Source organism: Triticum urartu, chromosome 1A, assembly GCF_056163025.1.
Source record: "Triticum urartu cultivar PI428250 chromosome 1A, HENAU_Tu73, whole genome shotgun sequence".
NCBI classification, from domain to species: domain Eukaryota; kingdom Viridiplantae; phylum Streptophyta; class Magnoliopsida; order Poales; family Poaceae; genus Triticum; species Triticum urartu.
Window position 1 is genome coordinate 122,154,275 of NC_141873.1, and position 26,577 is coordinate 122,180,851.

Here is a 26,577-nt window from a genome sequence, read left to right on the forward strand (position 1 = left end):
ATTGCAACAAGTGACTACATACGAAGCAGAATATGTCTACTCCTACATACGAAGTAGCCCATTTGAAATGTGTAAAAAGACTTATATCGAGTGCAGTGCTTTGATGTGTCGCGTCAACTCGTACAAGACCGAGAAATTTGATTACTACAACGCCCTCTCCCTCGCGGACTGAGCTCCGGTGCCTTAACTGCACCTGCCTTTGGCTGCATGACAGGAGGGCCAACCACCTGTTGGACCCACCTGTCATAGACGCAAAGGCAGGAGCAGTAAGTAGAAGCTTTCGCTACACGCTATCCCTCCCACATGAGGTGGACGGACATGCAGCAGTGGATTCGATACTGTATAAGTAGGAGTAACATCATTGTTCGTCTTCTCGAAGAGGCGAAGAGCCAAGCGCAACCCGAACGTGGCAGTTGCGAACGCTCGCGTGGTGCGGTTCCTTGGAGTACTAGCCAGGCTCTTACATGAGACAAAATTGCTATTGTTTAAAAATTAAACTCCATTATCCATTGGTTGATACTCATTCTGCATAGGTCCACGCGCTTAGCACCGTTTCCTCCTGGGGTCACCAATGTTTATTTGCTAATTAATAGCATTGCATGCAATGAACTAGCCATTGCAAGTCATTAAAAGCATGCACACCTCTCATCTCTTATTGGTTGATATGTCAAGAAACAAGAAACAAGGTAGAAGTTAATGCACTGCGCCTAAGTGTTTTGGGACTATTTAGTTTTCGTAAGATGACTTACACACCTAGACGGAGGGAGTAGTATAGCCCTGTAAACCAGAAAGGAGTATTTGCCTTTCTAGAGATTTCAACAAGTGACTAGACCACACCGTGTGCAGTACTCCCTCCCTTCCGGTTTATAGGGCTCAAATCTCAAATCTCATGAACCAAGGCATTTTGCGATTGGAGGAATGTATCTCGTACTTTACAAAACTACCCTAATTAAACTCATGCATTAATTACGTAGTTCTCTCGTTTTCCCCTCCACCTTGGTTGCGGTGCACAATATTGAGCACTCCTATATAACTAGCCACTCTATCTACATGCGGGACATTTCAAAGCATCCAGGCCCGCGTGCCATCCACCAAATCACAGCGAGGTGCTACAGTCGAGACTCACCTGTCACCCCGGTGTGGCCGTCATGACCCGTTATATCACAAAACCCACACCTTTACCAGCAGTGGTAAGGTGGCCTCCAAGTTGGACTGGACGAAGCAACCATCATTTCACTAGAACGCTCATTCAAGCCCTTTCTTCCCTTTCTTGAAGAAAACCTCACTTCAGGCTACTCACTTCTGCCATTTTTCTTCTGTACCGACGAAGGAAAGGTGGGCGAATTAGTTATGCTGCTACATTTTCATTCCAAGAATCTTCTTTTTGCGAAGCACCGACCGATTCTCACATCCTATTCTTTTCCCGTTTTCATTGCGATTGTGGTTTACTTTCGATTGCTTTTTGTTTGTCAGTTCATTGATGGATCCTGGAGCACTAGGCAAAGAGTTGCCGGCGGACAACCCACTGGAGATAGCGATCTCCAGGAAGTGAGCACCGACCAACGAGTTGACCATGTTGGCGGGCCAACCCATGGAGACGAAGAACTCCAAGAAACAAGCACTGGCCAAAGAGTTGAGGACGTTGGCGGACGAACTCCTCAAAGGAAGTTGGAAGAACAACAAGGGCTCCACCGTGCCTACCCCAGGAACTCTGATTGCTACCTATGTGAGGCTCAAGACCGAGTTTGAGGAGGTAGTCACCGTTGAGAAGCAGTATTCCCCTAGCAAGGTGATGGCCCCCATCGAGGACGAGGAGATGGCCCCGGGAGGGATGAGATCCCCCGGTGAGCTGCACAAGGTAAAAAATAATGGCTTATCACCATAGTTGTGGTTTTTGATTATTTGCAATGTTCTTGCTAATATGTTAGGGTTGTGCAGGTGCCAGTGGACGTCCTTAATGATTCCGATGTCGTGGCCCGTCCTGTTGGCATCGCCCCGGAGATCGATTCCGATGCCGCCGTCCATCCTGTGGACATCACCCCAGAGATCGATTCTGATGTCGCGGTCAGTCCTATGGACATCGCCCCAAAAATCGATTCCCATGCCGCTGTCCGTGCTGTGGTCATTGCCCGAGAGATCGATGATAAGAAATAGTTGGTCGCGCTAATCCTTCAGGGTAGTTTGCATTGCCCTATGTTTAATTACCAGAACGATGTGTGTTATCAAACCATCTTAGGGCTAGTGCACTGTCTTGTGTGGGCGGATCTTGCTACTTTTGTTTGATAGTGAATCATGCGAACCCTCTCCGAGTTATGGAAACAGATGTATCCTCACCAGCTTTTGATGTAATATATGGCATGCTTAGATGTAAGTTTGAACTATTTATCATGTCAGCAGGGCTTGTTTGATGATTCTTGGTGTTAGTAGGCTAGCTACTGTGCGAGCTATAGTACTTGCAAAACACTCACCAAAGAGAAACATTGGGGCTGATGAGCTCATGGTACGCTTATACTTATCCCTCGTCGATCGACCAATAGCCCCAGCTCCTAAATTGTAGGCTTAGCGATCGATCAGACAATAGTCGACATACATTCAGGCCTCATTTGGTTCATAGGGTAGGAAAATTGTAGCAAAAGTACAGAGAACGTGCAACACAAAGTCATAGAAGTGCAGAGACGTACTCCCTCTGTTCCAAAATAGATGACCTAGGCGGGCTAGTTTGGCCTAGTGGGTTTCAGTGATATGACGTGGTACAGTGCCGTCTAGTCTTCGTGTGTGGTAGCAGTATTGCGGGTACAGTAAGTTTTCTTGAAGAAGAGGAATTCAACGAAGTCATGATGGTTCCTTCATCCCAACAACTTACAGTGGGAAATGTTGGGCCTGCGATACGACCGGGGTAGACCAGGATAATTTTGTGCATGACAGGTGGACCAGGATGGTCGACGTCCCACATGTCGGCGAATGAATGTATTCTTTCTGATATAGAGGACGAGCAACGAGTATTCATTGTTTATTTTTGATGAAAGCTATTATCTCCACTGTTACGATGGAGGAGTGTGAAACACGGCAGCCCAGTGAACTTGGCATGTGCACCACTCCCTCCTTCCTCATGTAATGCCCAGGTTACAACTTTGTCTCACTTTCTCTCTATCTATTTCCTCTCAAATGTTTTTACCTTTCTTTTTTAAGACACAATGGTTTTTTATGCCTTTTTTAGAATTATTTTTTATACCTAGGAGCACGTGTAGAGACGGGCTCTGTCAGGACCCCGATCCCAAGTCACACTGATCTAGCCTGTAACACCTCATATCACTTTGCGGCCTCACGCACAGTATCCCCACAGGTGTCACCTTACCATGGCCCGGGACCGTTTGCGCCTTTTGGCTCACGTATATGATAATGTCGCTAGCATCCATATGACAGAGAACCCGGGCCCACATGACTAGTCATGAACCCAAAGTGGCACAAACTTACGGGGACATGCATACATGAATCAACATTGAGCATGTCGGTCAACAGCGAGTGAATCCGGGCTGTAGCACTTGGCTAATAGGACTCCGGTGAACCGGGCTGTAGCAGGCTAGGCAGGACTCCGGATGTCACCGCATGACATTTCCCCGAAGGGACAGACACAGGAACGAAGTGAAACACATGTCGGCCAGTCAAGTGTTCCGGAGCAGTAGTGCTGGGCTAGCAGGACTCCGGTGAACCGGGCTGTAGCGGACTACTATGGCTCATGGAAGCACTAGACTACATTTCCCCATAAGAGAGGCTGCCAAGGATAAACAACTAGATTGTCGGATCCCACCCATACCAAGCATTTCAATCATACACACAATATGCTCGATATGTGTAAATACAACATGGCATCACAACAAAACTCTACAACTCAAGTACTTTATTTAAAGGCTCCGGAGAGCCATACATAACATGTTCATACAGGTAGGGGTCACATGACCCAACACTCAAGTCATACAAGCATACAAGCACATGCGGAAGCAAACTAGTCTGAGTACAGACACTAGAAAGAAAGAAGGCTTGACGAAGCCTGTCTATCTACATAGGGCCCTCCATGGCTCGGAATCACCACCTGGGTGGCAAGTCACTCATCGACGTCGAAGCCTACGTAAAACCCGTCGGAGGGGGCGGTGTTGTCCTCTGAAAACAGTAATTAAAGCAACATGAGTACAAAGGTACTCAGCAAGACTTACAACAGATCCTACTATACATGCTCATTCTCAGAAGGTGGTGGAGTTATTGCAGCAAGCCAGCTTTGACTCTTGGCTAAGCTATCCTACAAGACACCACTTGTAAAATAGTTTTCGCACACAAGTCCACTAATCACCAACACAATACTCCATCGTGGATCCTCCCTCGTCATCCTACGAGAGGGCCATCCTCGGTACTCACACTTATCTTGAGTCTTTTAGTAGTAACCATTAACTTGTCTATGAACTATATAAGCGACTAAGTAGTCCTTTACCGCGGACGCGGCTATTCGAATAGTTTTATACCCTACAGGGGTGTACTTCATCACACATGTTTCCACCACTTAGCGTCTGCACACGACATGTGCTCGGCAGACTTCAAGCGAAAGCCGACATGGGTGTAGACCATGACCTGACTAACCACACAAGTCTCTAGTCCAGGTTTATCGCCTATTCGGGTTCCATCCGCAAGGAAATACGGCCGGGGTGTCCTCAACGGCCCCAAACGATGTGTGCAGGGTTCCCGAGACACCAAACGGGCGACTCGGTACACCAGGCCACGAGCCTACCGCATCACAGCCCACCCCTAAGGTCAGTGCTGCGCATGGCCTCCAGCAACTACAAACACCAGAAACTACTTGCAACTCCTGGACATAGGACAAGAGGGGTCAGTAAGTCGAGCGGGGTCATATTTTAGGGCCCAATGTGTGGTAGTAGCTGAATCTTAAATCATGCATACAGATCTCAGTTCTTAAGGACGACCTCAATGAAACAACCCACCATGTACTCCTACATGGCCTCTCATCGATACCTTTACCAAATCATGTTCAACACAACCCTCACATTACCGACGTAATCATTTCACTCTAGCCCATCACCCAGATGAACCAGACCCGACACAACTCTAAGCATAGCAGGCATAGCAAGGTAGGAAACACATACATGGCTCAATCAACTCCTACACATGCTAGTGGGTTTCATCTAGTTACTGTGGCAATGAGAGGTCATGCAAAGGATAAGGGTTCAATTACCGCAGCACACAGCAGTTTGAAACGTTGTAGTCTTAATGTAGTAAATGAGAGCAGGAGCGAGAACATGGGATTGTATCGATATGATCAATGGGGCTGCTTGCCTGATGGAGTAGTAGTAGGGTACTGCCCTTCAGTCGGATAATCGAAGGTATCCTCGGAGGCAGAACCTACCACGAAAGACACCACAGAACACAATCATCACATGGCAATATGCAACAATATGATGCATGCTATGACATGGCAATATGATGTGTCCTGGCTAATGCATTGTAAAACATGTTGGTTTGAGTCTATTTGAATCAAAGGTTCAAATGGAAGCTCATGTTATTAAGTCATATGAGTGCATTAGCTTGTTTCACCTAAACAGCAAGGTTAAAGTGTTCTGTCATGCATGAAATGATTACAGATGGAAAGATTGAATTTTTCTGATCAAATTTCATATATAAATCTTTGCATTTGGAGTTATAGATTAAAAGTTATGAATTTTCGAAGTTTGTACAATTTTCTGGAATTTCCTGTATAAGAATAATTCCAGTAATTGAATTAATGCGTCCACATTGCGTCATGGTGACGTTAGTGGTCAACGGAGCTGGTCCAGGTCAAACCTGACCAGTGGGACCCCCGTGTCAGTGTAACTAACCTAACTAATTTTTAGTTAGCACTAAACCTAACTTAATTAGCAGACGGGCCCCACCTGTCATGTACTTAGGGGGGAGTCAACCTGGGCCCACCCAGTCAATGGTCAACGGGGTCAAACCCGCCAGCGTTTAGCCGCCGGCGAGGCCAGACGCGGCGGTGGGTGTGCGGTTTCGTGCTCCGGCGACCAAATGGGCGGCGGAGGGCATCTACGGGACGCGGGGAGCGAGCCGCATCGTTTGGTGGCAGTGGTGGAGCTCGGGGTGGCCGGGAACGTCGCCGGCGGTGACCTGGGCGGTCGCCGGAGTCGGGTGAAGTCGAACCCGAGGCTACGGGGCACGGCGAGGCGCGTGGAGTGGTGCTACGGACTCCTCGCGATGCGGTGAGAGTGTTGGACACGGTGGTGTGGCCGGTGGGTGGCCGGAGTCACGTCGGTGACGAGCTCAGCAGCGGCGCATGCGGCGATGCCTCGTGCAGTCGTTACGGTGCTCGAGAGAGAGAGAACGGAGAGGATGGGGTGATACGTCTCCATCGTATCTACTTTTCCAAACACTTTTGCCCTTGTTTTGGACTCTAACTTGTATGATTTGAATGGAACTAACTCGGACTGACGCTGTTGTCAGCAGAATTACCATGGTGTTGTTTTATGTGCAGAAAACAAATATTCTCGGAATGACCTGAAACTCCACGGAACATCTTAGAAAAAACAATAAAAATACTCGCCAAAGATGAAGACCAGGGGGCCCACACCCTTCTCACGAGGGTGCCCCCCCCCTAGGGCGCGCCCCTACCTCGTGGGCCCCCTGGAAACCCTCCGACACCAACTCCAACTCTATATATTTGCTTTCGGAGAGAAAAAATCAGAGAGAAGAAATCATCGCGTTTTACGATACGGAGCCGCCGCCAAGCCCTAAAACCTCTTGGGAGGGCTGATCTGGAGTCCGTTCGGGGCTCCGGAGAGGGGGATTCGTCGCCGTCGTCATTATCAACCATCCTCCATCACCAATTTCATGATGCTCACCGCCGTGCGTGAGTAATTCCATCGTAGTCTTGCTGGACGGTGATGGGCTGGATGAGATTTATCATGTAATCGAGTTAGTTTTGTTAGGGTTTGATCCCTAGTATCCATTATGTTCTGAGATTGATGTTCCTATGACTTTGCTATGCTTAATGCTTGTCACTAGGGCCCGAGTGACATGATTTCAGATCTGAACCTATTATGTTTTCATGAATATATGTGAGTTCTTGATCCTATCTTGCAAGTCTATAGTCACCTACTATGTGTTATGATCCGGCAACCCCGAAGTGACAATAATCGGGACCACTCCCGGTGATGACCACAGTTTGAGGAGTTCATGTGTTCACTATGTGCTAATGCTTTGTTCCGGTTCTCTATTAAAAGGAGGCCTTAATATCCCTTAGTTTCCAATAGGACCCCGCTGCCATGGGAGGGTAGGACAAAAGATGTCATGCAAGTTCTTTTCCATAAGCACGTATGACTATATACCGAATACATGCCTACATTACATTGATGAATTGGAGCTAGTTCTGTGTCACCCTATGTTATGACTGTTACATGATGAACCACATCCGGCATAATTATCCATCACTGAACCGGTGCCTACGAGTTTTCCATATACTGGTTCTCGCTTATTTACTTTTCCGTTGCTACTATTACAATCACTACAAAATACCAAAAACATTACTTTTGCTGTCTTTACTTTGGTTGCCGCTACCACTACTATCATATTACTTTGCTACTAAACACTTTGCTGCAGATACTAAGTTTCTAGGTGTGGTTGAATTGAAAACTCAGCTGCTAATACTTGAGAATATTCTTCGGCTCCCCTTGTGTCGAATCAATAAATTTGGGTTGAATACTCTACCCTCGAAAGCTGTTGCGATCCCCTATACTTGTGGGTTATCAAGACCTTTTTCTGGCGCCGTTGCCGGCGAGCATAGCTCTATTCTTTGAGTCACTTGGGATTTATATCTGCTAGACACTATGAAGAACTTGAGAGATCCAAAAACCAAGATCTGTCCCTCAACTACGAGGGGAGGTAAGGAACTGCCATCTAGCTCTGCACTTGATTCACCTTTTGTTATGAGTAAGTTTGCGACACCTACACCTGCTTCTTCTATTTGTTTTGATATGTCGCATGTTATTGATGATGCCACTTCTGCTATGCATGATACTTATGATGAAACTGCTTCTATGTCTGATACTACTGTGCCCCTTAGCAAATTTCTTGATGAACAAATTGCTAGGGCTAGAGAAAAAGAAATTATTGAATCTGAATACGATGATGATAGTGATGATGAAATCATGCTTGTTATTCCTGAGGGTTACCTTTTTGACACGGAATCTTCTGCCGCTATTTTTGCTTGCAAAGATAGATATGAGCTTAAGAGGTTATTAATTAAATGGAACAAAGAATCACTTAGAGATAGAATGAAACCTGACCCTGCTTTTTCTACTTCACCTATATGTGTTCCTGATAAAGATTATGAATTCTCTGTTGATCCTGATATAATTACTTTGGTTGAACCTGATCCGTTTTATGGCTATGAATCTGAAACTGTTGTGGCACATCTTACTAAGTTAAATGATATAGCTGCCCTGTTCACCAATGATGAGAGATCATGTTACCTCTATTTACTCAAATTATTTCCGTTCTCATTAAAGGGTGATGCTAAGATATGGTTAAATTCTCTTGATCATGGTTGTGTGTGTAGTCCCCATGATATGATTTATTACATCTTTGCTGAATATTTCCCTGCTCATAAGAAACAAGCTGCTTTGAAGGAAATATACAACTTTGTGCAAATTAAAGAAGAGAGTCTCCCATAAGCTTGGGGGAGGCTTCTCAAGTTACTTAATGCTTTGCCTGATCACCCTCTTAAGAAACCTGAAATACTTGATATCTTTTATAATGGACTAACTGATGCTTCCAGAGATTACCTGGATAGTTGTGCTGGTTCTCTTTTCAGGGAAAGAACACAGGATGAAGCTGAAATTCTATTGAATAATATGTTGACAAAGGAAAATAATTGGGCACCTCCTGAGCCAACTCTTGCTCCAATTACTGAGCCTATTCCTAAACCAACTCCGAAGAAGAGAGGTATTCTATTTCTCAGTCCCGAAGATATGCAAGAGGCAAAGAAATCTATGAAAGAGAAAGGTATTAAAGCTAAAGACGTTAAGAATTTACCTCCTATTGAAGAAATACATGGTCTTAATATACCGCCTGTTGAAGAAACATATGATCTCAATTATTTATTCATTGAAGAACCTCCTGATCCCGATATCCCGACACAGGTAGTAAAGGTAAATTCTCTCTATAGATATGATAAAACTAAAGTCCCTCCTACTAAAATTGCTAGTCAGTGCTTGGATAAGTTTGATAACTTTATGTTTAAGCAAGACGACTTCAATGCTTATTTTGGTAGACAATTAAAAGAAAATGCTTATATGATTAGACGCTTGGGTGATTATATGGCTGATATTAAAGGTGAACTTAAACTTGTTAGCAAACATGCTTCTATGGTTACCACTCAAGTAGAACAAGTACTTAAATCTCAAAAAGAAGTGCTTGATGAAATGAATAGTAAGAAAAATGATTATGCTGTTAGAGTGGCTACTAGAACTGGTAGAATGACTCAGGAACCTTTGTATCCTGAAGGCCACCCTAAGAGAATCGAGCAAGATTCTCAGAGAAATAATATTGATGTTCCTAGTTCTTCTAAAAAAAAGAAGAAGAAAAATGATAGAACCGTGCAAACTTCTAGTGAGCCTATTGCTGAACCACCTGATAATCCAAATGATATATCTATGTCTAATGCTGAAACACAATCTGGTAATGAACATGAACCTAGTAAAAATGTTAATGATGATGCTCAACCTAGTAATGACAATGATGTAGAAATTGAACCTGCTGTTGATCTTGATAACCCACAATCAAAGAATCAACGTTATGATAAAAGAGACTTTGTTGCTAGGAAACATGGTAAAGAAAGGGAACCTTGGGTTCAGAAACCCATGCCTTTTCCTCCGAAACCATCCAAGAAAAAGGATGATGAGGATTTTGAGCGCTTTGCTGAAATGATTAGGCCTATCTTTTTGCGTATGAGATTAACTGATGTGCTCAAAACAAATCCTTATGCTAAATATATGAAAGATATCATTACTAATAAAAGAAAGATACCGGAAGCTGAGATTTCCACCATGCTTACTAATTATACTTTTAAGGGTGGAATACCAAAGAAACTTGGAGACCCCGGAGTACCTACTATACCTTGCTCCATTAAAAGAAATTATATTAAAACTCCTTTATGTGATCTTGGAGCCGGTGTTAGTGTTATGCCTCTCTCTTTATATCGTAGACTTGACTTGAATAAGCTGACACCTACTGAAATATCCTTGCAAATGGCTGATAAATCAACTGCTATACCTGTCGGTATTTGTGAGGATGTGCCTGTTGTGGTTGCAAACGTTACTATTTTAACGGACTTTGTTATACTTGATATTCCCGAGGACGATAGTATGTCTATTATTCTTGGAAGACCTTTTCTTAATACTGTAGGGGCTGTTATTGATTGCAACAAAGGCAATGTCACTTTTCATTTTAATGGTAATGAGCATATGGTACACTTTCCGAGGAAACAACCTCAAGTTCATAGTATCAACTCTATTGGAAAAATTCCATCGATTATATTTGGAGGTTTTGAATTTCCTCTTCCTACTGTCAAAAATAAATATGATATTCTTATTATAGGGGATGTGCATATCCCCGTTGAGGTAACTTAGTGTTATTTGAAATTTCTCCGGTTTCATGATTATCGGAATGAGTTTGTTAACAAGACTTGATCAACCTTGTTAGTGGATTCGTTTTGATGAGCATGAGATGGATGAAACTAGAAGCACAACCTTCTGTACCCTCTTTATATTTTCTGTTATTTATATTAAATAAAGTAAAAATAGTATTTTCCTGTCTATTTCCTGACTTATCCGTGCAATATAAAAATATCCCGAAAATAAAAGTCCTCAGAATGCCATGCCAATTTAACATGATTTTTTCGGGAATATTTGAGGATTTACTGTGCAAAAATTACCGCGGGAGGAGCTGCCACCTGGCCACGAGGGTGGTGGGCGCGCCCCCCTATAGGGCGCGCCCCCCTGCCTCGTGGGCCCACGGTGGCCCTCCTCCACTTATCCCAGCACTCATCTTCTTCCTCTGTCTCACACAAACCCGAAAAACCAACTCAAGCACTAGTTCCAGCCACTTTTACTGTGATTTTCGATCTCCTTGCTCAAAGCACCTCTCGCAAAACTGCTTGGGGAGATTACTCCTTGGTATGTGACTCCTCCATTGGTCCAATTAGTTTTTGTTCTAGTGCTTTATTCTTTGCAAATTTGTGCTGCATAGGTGACCATGTTCTTGAGCTTGCATGTCAAATTTATATGGTTCCAAGTAGTTCTACTGCTTGATATAGGCTCTAGGCATTTGTAGGAGTAGTTACTATCAGTTTTATTGAGTTTGGTTTACTTTTATTTTGAAGTTACTAAAAATTTCAGAATTTTTCAGAGAAAAACAATATGTTTAGGAAGATGTTCCAAGGTGGTTCCTCTAAGAAGCAAGGACCCAGGATTGCTATGCGCGATGCTGACAAGGATCCACCAAGAGACGCTCCGGTACGGCCTTGTGAATGGCCGTCGGAAAATTTTATGGACCATGCGGGAATTAAAGAAGAATTCAAATCATATTTGCGCAATGCCGGTCTTGAGGATTTTGAGGCTAACAAATGCCCCCAGTATCATGATCTCACAAGTTCATTTGTGAGGAAGTTTGAGTATTCATCTTCGCATAATTCTCCTTCAGTCATGTTTGATCTCTATGACAAATCTTATACCATGGACTTAGAGGATTTCACTTCTGCTTGCGAACTTCCATCATGGGGTAGTGTTAGGGATCCCCCTAAATCTGAATTTAGAAACTTTCTTGCTAGTATAACTGTGGGGGAATCTAGAGATATAACGTAGGCTACCATAGGGAGCATTCACTTTCCTACTATACATTATTTTGCTCTTTTCATTGGTAGATGCATAAATGCTAAGGATGAAGCATGTCACATGTGTGTCCCTGATCTTAGCATTCTTAGGAGTGCTGTGTTAGGAGACCAATCTTATCATATGGGAGCCATTGTAGCTCGTAGGTTGCATCATAATAGACATAATGGAGATTTCTTTGGAGGAATATATGCAACCCGCTTAGCTCATTTTCTTGAAATAGACATTCGTGAGGGTGATATGGAGTTGCCCCTGCATATTTAGATTATGACTCTATGGCTTCACATCAGTTTGTCGAGAGGCCTGAATCACCTCTCTTATATCGTTTAATTTTTGATAAACGACGTGTTTTCCGTATTACTCTCCCTGCTCCTGCCTTCTTTGATTCACAGACAAAAGGAAGATATGTTATTACCAGAGAGGAGGCAGAAGAGTATGAGAGGAGAGCGGAGGCAGCTCGACTCCACGCTGCAGCTTAGCAGGCGATAACCGCTGCACAACAGTATGATCCCAACTATTCCTCTTCATGACAGTACGACCCCAACAACTATTATTATGGATATCCGCCAGGCCAGCCGTGGCCATATACCAACTTAGGCCAAAAGCCTAAGCTTGGGGAGTACATATTTCTCACCGACATTACATTTATGTTCACACACACTCATTGCTAGATGTCGGTGCTCATACTTTTTCATTGTAATATCCGTGCTAGTTTATTTTCCTTTTCCTGCTTTCTTCTTGTGTGTTTAATAAACCTTAAGAAAAACAAAAAAATTAGTAGTAGTTTATTTTTCTGTTGTAGTAGTAATTAAAAAGAAAACCCAAAAATATTTCCCGTTCTTCTTTTGCTTGTTGGGAGCTTTCCCGTGTAAATAGTTTTATTTCTTTTCTTTTATTTGGGGGTCAGTAGGAGAAGACCATGATTAAATTGTTGAAGTGGCTCTTATATGCATTATTGTTGAATTAACCAAAGAGCCCATATTGCCTTGTCTTCTCATGTTTATTGAATTCTCGCAGATTCCAGCTTAGTCCAATGCACGTGCACTCTTATTATTATTCACACCGTTCGGTCGTGCAAGTGAAAGGCAATTATGATGATATATGATGGACTGACTGAGATGAGAAAAGCTGGTATGAACTCGACCTCTTTTGTTTTTGTAAATATGATGAGTCCCTCGTTCTTGATTCAGCTTATTATGAATAAACATGTTTGCAATGACAATTAGAGATCATAGTTGCTTGTGCCATGCTTGATTAGCTATGAGTTATAATGATTTACCTTGTATGCCAACATGCTATTTAGATGATTATGATGTGGTATGATGGGGTGGTATCCTCCTTTGAATGATTTAAGTGACTTGACTTGGCACATGTTCACGCATGTAGTTGAAACAAAATCAACATAGCCTTCACGATATTTATGTTCATGGTGGATTATATTCTACTCATGCTTGCATCCAATTTTTATTAATTTTAATGCATGTACATGGATGTTGTCGCTCTCTAGTTGGTTGCTTCCCAGTCTTTTGCTAGCCTTCACTTGTACTAAGCGGGAATACTGATTGTGCATCCAAACCCTTAAACCCCAAAGTTATTCCAGATGAGTCCACTATACCTTCCTATATGCGGTATCTACCTGCCGTTCCAAGTAAATTTGTATGTGCCAAACTCTAAACCTTCAAATAAACATTCTGTTTTGTATGCTCGAATAGCTCATGTATCAACAAAGGCTGTCCTTATCTTCCGTGTCAGGTGGGTTATTCTCAAGAGGAGTGGACTCCGCTCCTCACTCACGAGAAAATGGCTGGTCGCCGGGATGCCCAGTCCCATGCTTTATGCAAACTAAATCAAAATTAATTGCAAAGAAAAATCCCCCTGGGACCTGATGTATGTTGGAGGCACTCGTTGTTTCGAGCAAGCCATGGATTGATGCTTGTTGGTGGAGGGGGAGTATAAACTTTACCATTCTGTTTGGGAACCACCTATAATGTGTTTAGCATGGAAGATATCACCATCTCTTAGTTGTTATGTTGACAATGAAAGTATATAGCTTAAAATACAATTTATCTCTATTTCAAAACCGAGCTCTGGCACCTCTACAAATCCCTGCTTCCCTCTGCGAAGGGCTTATCCATTTACTTTTATGTTGAGTCATCACCCTCTTATTAAAAAGCACTAGCTGGAGAGCACAACTGTCAGTTGCATTGATCACTGTTAATTTATGTTGGGTATGACTATGATTGGATCTCTTTTACCATGAATTACAATGTCTAGCCAGTCCTTGATCTTTAAAGGTGCTCTACATTTATGTTTTGCAGTCTCAGAAAGGGCTAGCGAGATACCATCTTGTTATATCATATTATGATTGTTTTGAGAAAGTGTTGTCATCCGAAATTTATTATTATGATTTGCTAGTTGATTATGCTATTGATATGAGTAATTGTGAGACCTGAGAATTATTGCAAATGTGGTTAGTTATGATTTATGCTGAAAACTTGAATGCTGGCTTGACATAGTTACAACAACAAGAGCAAACAGAGTTTGTAAAAGTTTTTCTTTCTTTCAGCTTGTCAACTGAATTGCTTGAGGACAAGCAAGGGTTTAAGCTTGGGGGAGTTGATACGTCTCCGTCGTATCTACTTTTCCAAACACTTTTGCCCTTGTTTTGGACTCTAACTTGTATGATTTGAATGGAACTAACTCGGACTCACGCTATTTTCAGCAGAATTACCATGGTGTTGTTTTATGTGCAGAAAACAAATATTCTCGGAATGACCTGAAACTCCAGAGAACATCTTAGAAAAAACAATAAAAAATCCTTGTCAAAGATGAAGACCAGGGGGCCCACACCCTTCTCATGAGGGTGGGGGGCGCCCCCCTAGGGCGCGCCCCTACCTCATGGGCACCCTGGAAACCCTCCGACGCCAACTCCAACTCTATATATTTGCTTTCGGAGAGAAAAAATCAGAGAGAAGAAATCATCGCGTTTTACGATACGGAGCCGCCGCTAAGCCCTAAAACCTCTCGGGAGGGCTGATCTGGAGTCCGTTCGGGGCTCCGGAGAGGGGGATTCGTCGCCGTCGTCATTATCAACCATCCTCCATCACCAATTTCATGATGCTCACCGCCGTGCGTGAGTAATTCCATCGTAGTCTTGCTGGACGGTGATGGGCTGGATGAGATTTATCATGTAATCGAGTTAGTTTTGTTAGGGTTTGATCCCTAGTATCCATTATGTTCTGAGATTGATGTTCCTATGACTTTGCTATGCTTAATGCTTGTCACTAGGGCCCGAGTGACATGATTTCAGATCTGAACCTATTATGTTTTCATGAATATATGTGAGTTCTTGATCCTATCTTGCAAGTCTATAGTCACCTACTATGTGTTATGATCCGGCAACCCCGAAGTGACAATAATCGGGACCACTCCCGGTGATGACCACAGTTTGAGGAGTTCATGTGTTCACTATGTGCTAATGCTTTGTTCCGGTTCTCTATTAAAAGGAGGCCTTAATATCCCTTAGTTTCCAATAGGACCCCGCTGCCATGGGAGGGTAGGACAAAAGATGTCATGCAAGTTCTTTTCCATAAGCACGTATGACTATATACCGAATACATGCCTACATTACATTGATGAATTGGAGCTAGTTCTGTGTCACCCTATGTTATGACTGTTACATGATGAACCGCATCCGGCATAATTATACATCACTGATCCGGTGCCTACGAGTTTTCCATATACTGGTTCTCGCTTATTTACTTTTCCGTTGCTACTGTTACAATCAAATACCAAAAACATTACTTTTGGTGTCTTTACTTTTGTTGCCGCTACCACTACTATCATATTACTTTGCTACTAAACACTTTGCTGCAGATACTAAGTTTCCAGGTGTGGTTGAATTGACAACTCAGCTGCCAATACTTGAGAATATTTTTTGGCTCCCCTTGTGTTGAATCAATAAATTTGGGTTGAATACTCTACCCTCGAAAGCTGTTGCGATACCCTATACTTGTGGGTTATCATGGTGAGGTGCAGGAGCTCACGGCGATCACGTAGGAGAAGACGGCGCGGACGGGGAGGAACTGTTGTGGCGGTGACGTCGAAGGGGATCTGCGGCGGTGCTCGGTGAAGTCGAGCTCGAAGAGGATGAAGCAGGGCGCGTGAGCGCTCGGGGCTCGGGCTGCTCGACAGAGACGATGACGGCGAAGCTGTTGGACACAGCAGCGCGGTACGGGGACGACGACGGCCCCGAGTTTCACGGTGGCGCAGGCGCGACAGCGTCGGCCATGGTGCGGGAGAGCGAGGGAGAGAGGCAGGGGAGCGAGTGAGGTGTCCGCGGGGTCGGGGCGGCGACGTGGGGCTCGCCCAGGTGTCCAGGGGCGCGGGCGGCAAGCAGGTGGCGCCGTGGCGAGCTCATGCTCACCGGCGTCACCTCTCTGCCTGCCTGGCGGGGACGAAGCAGCTGGCTGGCATGGGCCAGCATAGCGCTGGGCCGCCAGGTGGGCCGGCTGGTGGGCTGCGGCCAGGTAAGTTCCCTCCCTCTCTTTTAGTTTCTGTTTTCTATTTTTTTCTGTAACTGCGTGGCTTTATTAAAAATACTTAGGCATCTTCAAAAATCCTGAAAATAATCAGGGGCTCTGTTTAGATTATTTCCAATAGCCCACACTTATTTCCAGAATTATTTGGGCATTTAAATTATTTTATAGCATTTAAGTGCCCAAATGCAAATAGATAAATATTTAATCCAATGATCTTATGTGTCCTAGAAAAATGTGAACCCATTTTGTCAGAGGTTCTAACCCAAGAAAAAAAGGGTGGACTTTTTAGAAGGGCATTTCAGATTCATTGAAAAAGATTTTTGTAGACCTTAGTTGTTTCCAGGGGGTGCTGGGGGTTCTGTCATCCGCATTTCAATTTTCTGGAAAAGTAGACATGATGCAACACTCTAATGCATGAACTAGCTAGGGTGTGACAACTCACCCCCACTCAAAAGAATCTCGTCCCGAGATTTAGGATCCGTTAGAAAGAAGGTGGGGTACTCAAGTCGAAGATGATCCTCCCTTTCCCAAGTGGCTTCTTTCTCGGAATGGTGTGACCATTGAACCTTGAGAAACTTGATGTTATGGCGTCGAGTGTTACGCTCGGCTTGATCAAGGATACGAATGGGATATTCCCGATATGTGAGATTATCTTGTAGATCAATTGTTTCGTGGTCCACTCCACGGATAGGATCCGTGAAGCAACGCCTGAGTTGAGAAACGTGGAAGACATTGTGAACTCTAGAAAGATGTGGAGGTAGTTCCAATTGGTAGGCAACTTCTCCTTGTTTGGCAAGAATGCGAAAGGGTCCAATGTAACGAGGAGCCAATTTGCCTTTGATACCGAAATGATGGGTTCCCTTCAAAGGAGTAACCCTAAGGTAAGCCTTCTCGCCAACTTCATAAGTCATGAGCTTATGTCTGCGGTCATATTGGCTCTTTTGACGAGATTGGGCTGTTTTCAATTTCTCACGGATAACGCGAACCTGCTCTTCTGCTTCCTGAATCATATTCGGGCCAAAGAGTTGTCTTTCTCCTGTTTCTGACCAGTTAAGAGGCGTTCGACATTTTCGTCCATAGAGAACTTCGAAAGGAGCTTTGCCCAAGCTACCTTGATAACTATTGTTATAAGCGAACTCCGCGAATGGAAGGCATTTCGCCCAGTCCATACCGAAAGAGATGACCGAAGCTCGGAGCATATCCTCCAGAATTTGATTAACTTGTTCTACTTGACCACTTGATTGGGGGTGGAAGGCGGTGCTAAAGGAGAGATGAGTTCCCATGGCATTTTGGAAACTTTCCCAAAATCGAGAGGTGAAGAGACTTCCACAGTCTGAGTTAATCTCCAATCGAACACCATGAAGAGACACTATTCGGGAGATGTACAAGTCAGCTAGCTGGCTAGCGGTTATACTCTCACGAACAGGTAGGAAGTGGGCTACTTTGGAAAGACGATCGATAACGACGAAAATAGCATTATTCCCTCTCTTGGTCCTGGGAAACCCGGTAATGAAATCCATACCGATTTTATCCCATTTCCATTCAGGAATAGCCAAAGGTTGAAGGGTGCCAGCAGGCCATTGATGCTCTGCTTTAACACGACGACAGACGTAGCAACTAGCAATGTATTGAGCAATTTCTCTCTTCATCCTAGTCCACCAAAACCTCTGGCGTAGGTCTTGATACATTTTAGTACTACCGGGATGAATGGTGAAAGGGGATTCATGAGCTTCCTTAAGAATCAACTGACGTAGATGTTGTTTCTTGGGAACCACCAAGCGGTTCTCGAAGAAGACAACACCTCGCTCATCCATGGAAAAACATTTAGCAACTCCGCTAGTGATGTTTTCCTTAATCCGGGATATGCCCTTATCACGCTTCTGGGCAGCTATGATTTGATCTGTAAGGTTAGGCTTCGCCACCAGGGTGGATAGGAATCCTCGAGGAACTATGTGAAGGTTAAGCTTACGAAATTCCTCGTGGAGAAATGGTTGACTTTGTTGTAACATCAGGTTGTTACAATAAGATTTACGACTTAGCGCATCAGCCATGACATTGGCTTTGCCCGGGGTGTAAGTTTTTCCTAAGTCGTAATCCATAATCAACTCGACCCAACGTCTTTGCCTGAGATTCAAATCCGGTTGGGTGAAGATGTATTTCAGACTTTGGTGATCGGTGAAGATCTCGCAACGATTACCGAGAAGGTAATGTCGCCAAGTTTTAAGTGCATGGACTACAGCTGCAAGCTCCAGATCATGTGTGGGATAGTTTTCCTCGTGTGGTTGTAATTGACGTGAAGCATAGGCAATTACCCGACGATCTTGCATGAGTATGCAACCTAGTCCTTGTCGCGAGGCGTCGCAATAGATAATGAAGTCCTTGGAGAAATCTGGTGTTACCAGTACGGGGGTAGATGTCAGGCGTCTTTTCAGTTCCTGAAAGCTGAACTCGCACCGTGGGGTCCACTCGAACTTTTTATCTTTCTTGAGGAGTTCAGTTAGAGGTTTAGTAACCTTGGAGAAATTCTCGACGAAGCGGCAACAATAGCTCGCTAAGCCAAGGAAGCTCCAAACTTGCTTGACCGTTTTAGGTGGAGTCCAATCAAGGACGACTTGAACTTGCTCGGGATTGACAACAATACCCCTACCAGAGATTACATGGCCTAGGTAGGTCACTTCTGGCAACCTAAATTCACATTTGGAGAATTTGGCATAGAGGCGATGCTCTCGAAGTTTCGTCAATACCAGCCTTAGATGTTCGGTGTGTTCTTCCTCATTCTTGGAGTAGATGTGTATATCATTGAGGTATACCATGACGAATTTATCCAAATACTCCATGAATATCGAGTTCATTAACCGAGAGAAGGTGGCTGGGGCATTGGTTAAATCGAAGGACATAACGGTGTACTTGTATTGGCCATAACGAGTAAAAAAAGCCGTTTTAGGAATGTTCCCATTCTTGATTTTGATTTGATGGTAGCCCAACCTCAAATCCATTTTGGAAAAGACTGAGGATCCAGCGAGCTGATCATACAGATCGTTGATCCGGGGAAGCGGATACTTGTTCTTGATAGTGACCAAGTTGATAGGTCGGTAATCTACAACCACCCGATCCATTCCATCCTTCTTCTTAACGAAGGGGATGGGGCAAGCCCTTGGAGAAGAACTAGGACGGATGAAACCCTTTTTCAAGGACTCATCGTTCTAGGGGTGCCATCTTATAGGGTCTTCTAGAGATTGGGACGGTTCCTGGAACAAGGTCTATCACGAACTCGACATCCCTGTCAGGTGGAACACCTGGCAGTTCTTCTGGAAAGACATCCGGGAAGTCTCGGACTACTGGAATATCTTCAAGGTCTAGAAGGGGGTTGTCATTTAGGGAGTAAAGCTGGCGCTTGTCCACTCGAGTTAAGACATTGACTGTCCTGCCCGATGGGTGGTAAGTTGAACAGTTCTAGTAGAGCAATCAATCTTAGCATAATGGGCTGGCATCTAGTCCATACCCAAGATCATGTTTATGTCTGAGGACTTGAGAGCTATGAGTGATGCAAGGAAGACAAGTCTATCGACAAGAATTTCATTCCCATGGCTTACTCTAGAAGTTTGCCATCTAGAGCCAGGGGTTTGAATTTCCATGGAAGTGGACATGTCACAGAATGTCGTGTTATGCAATCTAGCATAGCTCTCAGATATGAATGAATGAGATGATCCAGTATCGAAAAGAACAGATGCCGGATGGCAATTAACAAGGAGTGTACCAAGGACGACGTTAGGATCATCATGATTCTCCTCAGCTGAGACATAGTTGACATGGCCACGTGCAGTGGTGGCTGGCTTGGCGTAGAAAGTCTTTCCCGCTGGTTTACCATGGCCAACAGACTTTCCAGGCTGATTGGGGTTGTTCTAGGGGCACTCGCGCAGATAGTGACCCGTCTCTCCACACTTGAAGCATGTCACAACATTGGGGCATGGAGCAGCATTAGCAGCCGGGCCACCATGGGTCTTAGGCGGTGCAAACTGTTGGTTGGGGCGTGGCGCCTCAAAGGATGGCCTCGGAGTGAATCTGGGTGGCAGCACCGTGTTTGGAATCCACACCCGGCGCTTCTGAGATCCAGAGCCGGATGAAGAACCAAAGTCATGGGAGTGCTTGCGTGAGGCGTCATAGTCAGTCTGACTTGTCTTAGCACTGATGGCCTTATTGACTAGCTTCTGAAAGGAGGTGCAATCGTGCAGACGAAGATCGTGGCAAAGCTCGGGGTTAAGTCCCTTACGGAACCTTGCCCGCTTCTTGGCGTCGGTGGATACCTCTTCAGGAGCATAACATGCCAGATTTCCAAACTCACGACTGTATGCATCCACGGTCAGTCTGTTTTGGGTGAAATTACAGAATTCTTCCTGCTTACGATCCATGAGACCCTCCGGAATGTGATGCTCACAGAAAGCCTCACTGAATTCGGCCCAAGTAGTGATTTGGCCAGCCGGGCGCATAGCCTCAAAGTTTTCCCACCAAAGGCTAGCAGGGCCTTCGAGGTGATAGGCAGCGTAGGTAACCTTATCAGCTTCGTCTATGTTGGCAGAACGTAGCTTATGGGTGATGCTGCTAAGCCAATCATCCGCATCGAGGGGCTCGACGGAATGATTAAACTTTGGTAGGTACAACTTGATAAAGTCATTGATTGACACCAAGTCGTTCCTTTGATGACGTGCAGTGTTCTGCTCAATCCGCTCCAGCAAGCGGTTAGTCTCATGCTTGTTTCTTTCTGCCTCTAGCATAACTTCAACCAGAGAAGGCGGGTGAGGCAGATTCTCATCCCTAGCTGCACTGGCTTCACCCTGCTCCGGGGCAGCAGGGTTGCTGCGGGTGTTGACCATCCTAGGAAAAACAAGAAAATGGTTTAGACAATGATGGCACAATCTTGGCAAGGAAGTGCGGAATGTAATGGATAACATGGAATGCTGAGATGTTTATTTGCACGACATGGTAATATAGAAACTGCCATATATATACCATCGGTCATACACACCGTACATAGTTTAGTACAAGCCCAGGCTAGAGTACAACTACGGTGAAAGACGTTACATCTCATCGGAGGCATTCCAAGCTCCTATACATTATTTTCTACACCTCCGGAACGTGATACACACCAAGTCGTATTCCACGGGTCACACAGGACTGTGGAGGATACAACTATTACAATACTAGTGAAGCTACTACCAACTCAGACGTTTCCGTAGTAATCTTCATAGGGATCACCACCATGTCCTAGGAGCTGAACATGATCATCTGGAAACAGTTGGTCCTGTGGAGCTTGAGGTCCATAGGGACTCGGATGTGGCCTTGGTCCAACAAACGGTGGCAGATGGGGTCCACGGGGAGGGGTGATGCCTCCTACATCACGCCATTCCATACAATCTGGCAACCCAGACCGCACGGGGTACAGGTCCCTCATGTCCATGTATCCAGCCTACACGGCAGGTGCAAACCGTATCAATGTGGCCCAGTGGTCAGAACAAGAGTTGAAGAGCTCCATTTGCAAGGCACAATTTTCGTGGTCCTTGTCCTCGAGCATGTCGGCAGTGGTGCGGAGTAGTGAATCCTCATGTGTAGAGTCATAGTACAAAGCCTGATAGTACCCCTGTGCCCCAGGGAGTGAGGCTGGCATGTAGCGGAAATCGGTGTTCCGAAGCAAGGCAGTTCTGGCTCGAATGATAGTCATCATTGAGTAAGCTGCGTCCTGCACGGACATCTCGATAGTAACCCCAAGTCCATAAGAGCAGTGGAGGGGTTCAGTAGCTCCAGGATAAGAGGGGTATATCCTGACGGTACAAAGGTATTGGCTCTGATTGAAGTCTCGGAACTGCTCGTCGACGGTATACTCAGGATACCATCGATAGCCTGTCTCGACCATCACTCGGTCTAGCATGGCCGTGTGACCAGGTACATCGAAGCACTGAGTCAGACGAACCACTTGATTCTGTGAACGGGTGGCCATCTGAAAGCACGAAATAATGCAAAAGCATTATTATTTTCTAGGAGGAATCGGACAGCATAACGGCTGTAAATGCTCAGAAAAAGATTTGAGACATTCACAACAGTTGGCAAAACCACTCAACAACATCATATCAAGGTTCTGGTTCAACTGACAACATACTAAAAGTAGTAGAAACTAAACTGATGCTGGTAACCAACAATCCTATAAGTTACTACGGATTAGTAACACGTGAACCTGATAGAGAAAAGAGAGCCTAGTCCTTAACCCACGTAGAATGAGAAGAGAATGACTCAGATCAAAGGGCATAAGGTAAAGGAGTAAAAGAGCCTTACGTTCCCTCCCACAATCAATTCCCCTACATATAGCTAAAGCATTTCTAGACTCGACATCGACAAGTTTGGATCAACGAACCTACAGGCAGTCCGACTCTGATGCCAACGCTGTCAGGACCCCGATCCCAAGTCACATTGATCTAGCCTGTAACACCTCATATCACTTTGCGGCCTCACGCACGGTATCCCCACGGGTGTCGCCTTACCATGGCCCAAGACCGTTTGTGCCTTTTGGCTCACATATATGACAGTGTCGCTAGCATCCATATGACAGAGAACTCGGGCTGACATGGCTAGTCGTGAACCCAAAGCGGCACAAACTTATGGGGACATGCATACATGAATCAACATCGAGCATGTCGGTCAACAGCGAGAGAATCCGGGCTATAGCAGTGGGCTAGGACTCCGGTGAACTGGGCTGTAGCAGGCTAGGCAGGACTCCAGATGTCACCGCATGACATTTCCCCAAAGGGACAGACACAGGAACGAAGTGAAACACATGCCGGCTAGTCAAGTGTTCTGGAGCAGTAGTGCTGGGCTAGCAGGACTCCGGTGAACTGGGCTGTAGCGGACTACTATGGCTCATGGAAGCACTAGACTACATTTCCCCATAAGAGAGGTTGCCAAGGATAAACAACTAGATTGTCGGATCCCACACATACCAAGCATTTCAATCATACACACAATATGCTCGATATGTGTAAATACAACATGGCATCACAACAAAACTCTACAACTCAAGTACTTTATTTAAAGGCTCCGGAGAGCCATACATAACATGTTCATATAGGTAGGGGTCACATGACCCGACACTCAAGTCATACAAGCTTACAAGCACATGCGGAAGCAAACTAGTATGAGTACACACACTAGAAAGAAAGAAGGCTTGACGAAGCCTGTCTATCTACATAGGGCCCTCCATGGCTCGGAATCACCACCTGGGTGGCAAGTCACTCATCGACGTCGAGGTCTATGTAAAACCCGTCGGAGGGGGCGGTGTTGTCGTCTGAAAACAGTAATTAAAGAAACATGAGTACAAAGGTACTCAGCAGGACTTACAACAGATCCTACTATACATGCTCATTCTCAAGAAGGTGGTGGAGTTATTGCAGCAAGCCAGCTTTGACTCTTGGCTAAGCTATCCTACGAGACACCACTTGTAAAATAGTTTTCGCACACGAGTCCACTAATCACCAACACAATACTCCACCGTGGATCCTCCCTCGTCATCCTACGAGAGGGCCATCCTCGGTACTCACACTTATCTTGAGTCTTTTAGTAGTAACCATTAACTTGTCTATGAACTGTATAAGCGACCAAGTAGTCCTTTATCGTGGACGCGTCTATTCGAATAGTTTTATACCCTGTCGGGGTGTACTTCATCACACATGTTTCCACCACTTAGCGTCTGCACACGACATGTGCTCGGCAGACTTCAAGCGAAAGCCGACGTGGGTGTAGACCATGACCTGACTAACCACATAAGTCTCTAGTCCAGGTTTATCGCCTATTCGGGTTCCGTCCGCATGTAAATTCGGTCGGGGTGTCCTCAACGGCCCCAAACGATGTGTGCAGGGTTCCCGAGACACCAAACGGGTGACTCGCTACACCGGGCCACAAGCCTACCGCATCACCGCCCACCCCTAAGGTCAGCGCTGCGCACGGCCTCCAGCAACTACAAACACCAGAAACTACTTGCAACTCCTGGACAGAGGACGAGAGGGGTCAGTAAGTCGAGCGGGGTCATATTTCAGGGCCCAATGTGTGGTAGTAGCTGAATCTTAAATCACGCATATAGATCTCAGTTCTTAAGGACGGCCTCAATGAAACAACCCACCATGTACTCCTACATGTCCTCTCATCGATACCTTTACCAAATCATGTTCAACACAACCCTCACATTACCGACGTAATCATTTCACTCTAGCCCATCACCCAGATGAACCAGACCCGACACAACTCTAAGCATAGCAGGCATAGCAAGGTAGGAAACACATACATGGCTCAATCAACTCCAACACATGCTAGTGGGTTTCATCTAGTTACTGTGGCAATGAGAGGTCATGCAGAGGATAAGGGTTCAATTACCGCAGCACACAGCAGTTTGAAACGTTGTAGTCTTAATGTAGTAAATGAGAGCAGGAGCGAGAACATGGGATTGTATCGATATGATTAATGGGGCTGCTTGCCTGATGGAGTAGTAGTAGGGTACTGCCCTTCAGTCGGATAATCGAAGGTATCCTCGGAGGCAGAACCTACCACGAAAGACACCACAGAACATAATCATCACATGGCAATATGCAACAATATGATGCATGCTATGACATGGCAATATGATGTGTCCTGGCTAATGCATTGTAAAACATGTTGGTTTGAGTCTATTTGAATCAAAGGTTCAAATGGAAGCTCATGTTATTAAGTCATATGAGCGCATTAGCTTGTTTCACCTAAACAGAAAGGTTAAAGTGTTCCGTCATGCATGAAACCATTACAGATGGAAAGATTGAATTTTTCTAATCAAATTTCATATATAAATCTTTGCATTTGGAGTTACAGATTAAAAGTTATGAATTTTTGAAGTTTGTACTATTTTCTGGAATTTCCTGTATAAGAATAATTCCAGTAATTGAATTAATGGGTCAGCGTTGCGTCAGGGTGATGTCAGCGGTCAACGTAGCTGGTCCAGGTCAAACCTGACCAGTGGGACCCCCGTGTCAGTGTAACTAACCTAACTAATTTTTAGTTAGCACTAAACCTAACTTAATTAGCAGATGGGCCCCACCTGTCATGGACTCAGGGGGGGAGTCAACCTGGGCCCACCCAGTCAATGGTGGTCAACGGGGTCAAACCCGCCGGCGTTTAGCCACCGGCGAGGCCAGACACGGCGGTGGGAGTGCGGTTTCGTGCTCCGGCGACCAAATGGGCGGCAGAGGGCATCTACGGGACGCGGGGAGCGAGCCGCATAGTTTGGTGGCAGTGGTGGAGCTCGGGGTAGCCGGGAACGTCGCCGGTGACGACCTCGGCGGTCGCCGGAGTCGGGTGAAGTCGAACCCGAGGCTACGGGGCACGGCAAGGCGCGTGGAGTGGTGCTACGGACTCCTCGCGATGCGGTGATAGTGTTGGACACGGTGGTGTGGCCGGTGGGTGGCCGGAGTCACGTCGGCGACGAGCTCGGCGGCGGCGCGTGCGGTGATGCCTCGTGCAGTCGCTACGGTGCTTGAGAGAGAGAACGGAGAGGATGGGGGTGCAGGAGCTCACGGCGATCACGTAGGAGCAGACGGCACGGTCGGGGACGAACTGCTGCGGCGGTGACGTCGAAGGGGATCTGCGGCGGTGCTCGGTGAAGTCGAGCTCGAAGAGGACAAAGCAGGGCGTGCGAGCGCTCGGGGCTCGGGCTGCTCGACGGAGAGACGACGGCGAAGCTGTTGGACACGGCAGCGCGGCACGGGGACGACGGCGGACACGAGTTTCACGGTGGCGCGGGCGCGGCAGCGTCGGCCATGGTGCGGGAGAGCGAGGGAGAGAGGCAGGGGAGCGAGTGAGGTGTCCGCGGGGTCGGGGCGGCGACGTGGGGCTTGCCCAGGTGTCTAGGGGCGTGGGCGGCAAGCAGGTACCGCCGTGGCGAGCTCATGCTCGCCGACATCACCTCTCTGCCTGCCTGGCGGGGACGAAGCAGCTGGATGGCATGGGCCAGCACAGCGCTGGGCCGCCAGGTGGGCTGCGGCCAGGTAAGTTCCCTCCCTCTCTTTTAATTTTTGTTTCCTATTTTT

At 45.7% G+C, this 26,577-nt stretch overlaps 1 pseudogene; it reads right to left on the bottom strand.

Annotated features, from left to right (window-relative positions):
* Positions 1-4,102: 4,102 nt before the first annotated feature.
* Positions 4,103-26,577, bottom strand: part of LOC147990330 (uncharacterized) — an 80,160-nt pseudogene continuing 57,685 nt past the window's right edge.